Source organism: Dasypus novemcinctus, chromosome Y (assembly GCF_030445035.2).
Source record: "Dasypus novemcinctus isolate mDasNov1 chromosome Y, mDasNov1.1.hap2, whole genome shotgun sequence".
Taxonomy (NCBI): domain Eukaryota; kingdom Metazoa; phylum Chordata; class Mammalia; order Cingulata; family Dasypodidae; genus Dasypus; species Dasypus novemcinctus.
The window spans coordinates 23469051-23472837 of record NC_092216.1 but is presented as its reverse complement, the minus strand read 5'-3'; the positions used below and the strand labels follow the sequence as shown (position 1 = coordinate 23472837).

Below are 3787 nucleotides of genomic sequence, written 5' to 3'. Positions count from 1 at the left end.
GCAATTGATAAACACATTTTGGGGCATTGCCACTAAGCATGGATTACAGTTTACTCTCCATCTCACTCAATTCTGTAGATTATGGTCATATATATATTGGTTCATATCTGTCATTGTAATATCACTCAGGACAATTCCTGAAAATGCCCCCTTATTACACGTCTTTGTCCTCCTCGCTGACTTCACCACCTCCAGTGGCCATTGTCTCCACATCAATGATTTAGCTTCTTCTATTGTAAAAAATTTTTATTTACATTATGTCTTTCATCACTGTAAGGTCTGTTATCTTGTATATACAGTGACATTTTCTTCTATTTATTACCCGATGTCTTTTTTTTTTCATTTTGTCTTCAAAGAAGTTTTAGTTTACAGTAAGCTCATGTACAGAATATAGGGGATTCCGATATATCCAACATCCTTCACAATGAATCTTCTCAGGACACTGGGTAGCCTGTGGTAAGTACAAAGAGAAAGGAAGACCATTAACTTGAAGAACTTTACTATCAGTAAAAACCTCCCTAATTGCATGTTTCTTCTTGTTCTATGTCAAAATACAAATCAGAATACTCAGTTTCCAATATTTTAAAAGTGTAATGATTCTTATTAAAAATATTTTTCATAAGATTGTATATGTATTGTGTATATATCTCAAGTTCAAGTTAATGGCTTTGATTTATGTTCAAAATGGAAGTGATTAAGTAGCACAAGAATTAGTAATATCCTTAGTTGTAACCATATACTGGCATTGGTGTTAAGGGCCATTTTGTACTTTTCTCCTAAGGCTCTCAGTATTGTACTAACCACCCCCAAAATCACTGAGCTGCTCTTAAAAAAAAAAGGAAAAAAGAAAATGGAAAACATCCTGACATTGTGTTAATATTTTATTGTTGGGCAAATCACATGGAAATGTACCACAACTGAACAAGACATATATCAGATTCCTGGCTTAAGTTTAACCACAGGGTAGAATTACACAGCAAATAATTATCAGATCATTCCTTGCATAAGTCTGTATGTCATCTGTATTACTGAATGACTGAACAAATAAAGTCAGTCATTAATTGTGATTTAAATTACCAAGTATCTTTTTCAACATTAATTGAAAACTGTGTGAAACCTGTCTATTCAAGAAGTAACAAACAGAATTATCTGCGTGCATTTCAAGTAAATTTGAGATGAAAAGTGAAGTATATTTTCCAAACAACAACAGTAATTTCTTAATTTAGGAAATGGACTACATTGAGATTTTCAAATTTCTTTTAGTTGTCTGTATCTTGTTCTACCACATGAATACACTGTTTGGCAATTAAAAAGCCAGAAATATTGTTACAGATACACGCCTACAAAAGATAGGCATGTACAAAATGAGATTGTAGACATACTGATTTCACCTTTCCATGGAAATATACAAAATTAAAGTCAGATTTTGTATTTTCTACAGGAGAAATTTACCTTCACTGAATACATATGACTTACAAAACAACAGTGTCTGACATAGCTCTTAAATTGATACTTTAAGTCCTAGACATATTTCAATTTAAGTACTTTTTGGCAGTATGCAATAGTAGGTACTGAAAACCACAATCGGGTTTTGAACTTCAAAAACTGATTTCTCTTGATGCATAAATTTTACTTAGTGCAACTTACTCCAACTTGAAGGCAAAGTATCTTGTAAAATCACATAACAAACAACGAACCAATTTAAAGTGTACAATCCCGGGACATTTACTACAGTCTCATGTTGTGCAGGTATCACCTCTATGTATTTTTTAAATAGTAACAGTCACACTGCAAAAAAGGACATGTCAGCAAGCTAAACTTAAACGTAATAGAAAACTCTCACTTTTCATGACAAACTGTACAACATGGCAGTTTTGTCCTTGAAAACAAGATAAATTAAAAGAAATATTAATGAACTTAGGGAGCTCGTATGGCCCCAGGGGTTGAGCGCCCGCTTCCCACATGTGAGGTCCCAGTTTGGTTCTGGTGCCTCCTTAAAACAAAACAAACAAAAAAACCACCATTGGGGAATCAAACTGGCTCAGTGGCATACTGCCAGCTTCCCACACACAAGGTCCCTATGCACTCTCCAGCCCTGGTACCTTAAATAAAAAATTTACTCAAAAGTTTGCTTTACTTAAAGTCAGAAATATAAAATTATTATAAATGTTGGAATTTGGGTTACTAACACTTAAAAGTAATGGGGGGAGCTGCACTGCCCCTACGTGTAAGTCTGTCAACATTTCCTTCAGCTCTGTCAGCGGTGCAGGAACAGTGCGCCCCTCTGTGACCACCGAGGGCGCCGCGCACGAGGAGCGCCCCTTCCCCTCAGCCCAGGGCTCGGCCACGCCCGCCGCCCCGACCTCTCCACGGGAAGCTGCAATACTTTCCTACCCTTTCAGGGCTGTAGACGTCTTTCCTCTCTGAAGCTCCGTCAGGATTGTCTCCAGCAAGAGTCCTGAACCCACAGCGCTGGCAGCCTCAGTGAGCGGGGGCTCTGGGCAAACACGTCTCCTGAACGTCCCCTGAGGAGACGATGAACTAACGGGGGCAGCGCAGGAACCCGAAATCCTCCGCTCACGTTAGGGAAGAAAGCCCTCGAAGCACCACCACGCAGCCCTGCGCGGTCCCCACGGGAAGAGGGGCTCCCTCCTCACGCCCACCGCCCAGCGGCCCCCCGGGAACGAGGCCTTCCACCTCCTGTCCCTGCTGTTCCGCGCCCACAGGCACCTGAGGGCGTTTCCGGGGTTTCCTCAGAAAAGGCGGCTGCGCGCCCCCTGCAGGCGGGCGGGCCACAGCGCAGGAAGCGCCGGCCCAGCTGGGTGGTGGAAATGTGCCCCTCACCTGCTGCCCTGCGCCTTCATCTCTAAGACGGTGTTGGGAGCGTTCAGTGCCACTCTCCAGAGCCTGGTGAAGTGGACTCCTCAGCGCAGTGACCCTGAAGCTTCAGAGGGAAGGGCCCCAGAAGGAGCAGGATCCGGGAGCCTCCAGCCCACGGCCAGACTCCCGGAGCCACAGCAGTCCTGGGACTCAGGCTTTATACCGCCCCATGGGGGATCACAGGAGAAAGCTCCCGGTGCAGCACAAAGCCTGCATGTGACTTCCCACATCACTCTGCTTAGCTGGAGTCCTGCCTCCATGGTACCAGCCCCTGGCCTGTCCAGTCAGGAGATAGCCACAGTTTGCTGGTCCAGGAGCTCACTGCCACCTGGAAGCTTGGCAGGCCCAGAACAGTGCACCAGCCCAGGGTGCAGGGAGATGTGGGTGCACAGAAGTCCAGCGGGGGCTGCCCCTGGGTTACTACCTTCTTTCCGAACTCAGAAGTTTCCTAGGGAATATCCAACATAAAACCTGGTCTCAGCAGGTAAGTCACCCATATGTTGAAGTAAAAATCCTTCGTATTATTTTTTTCTTCTGCATTCATCACTCCAGTCATTATTAGAGCTTTTTCATTATTTCAATAATAATAAAAAAAGCAAACAAGAAAATTCTTCACTTCTCAGTCTCTTTTTCCCTTCCTGTACCTAGGTGCAATTTCTGGCTGTTTTTCAACAATTATTTATTTATTAAGCAGTTTTATTGAGATATATTCACGTACCATATGATCTATCTAAAGTGAATAATCAATGTCTTTTAGTAGAATTACAATATTGTGCAATCATCATCATAAAAAAATTTAGATTTATTTCATTACTCCAAGGAGGAAAACTCCACACACCTTAGTATCGCTTCCCTAGCCCCAATTAACCACTAATCTAATTGCATCTTTGAGACTCTTTCTATTAGT

General features: G+C 42.4%; 1 long non-coding RNA gene across 1 annotated transcript; it reads right to left on the bottom strand.

The window, feature by feature from the left end:
- Nucleotides 1-233: 233 nt before the first annotated feature.
- On the bottom strand, nucleotides 234-2726 carry LOC139438363 (uncharacterized). Its single transcript, XR_011648043.1, has 2 exons — nucleotides 2395-2726; nucleotides 234-451 (listed from the first exon to the last, which is right to left on the bottom strand). It is a non-coding gene; the product is annotated as an uncharacterized lncRNA (long non-coding RNA).
- Nucleotides 2727-3787: the final 1061 nt, after the last annotated feature.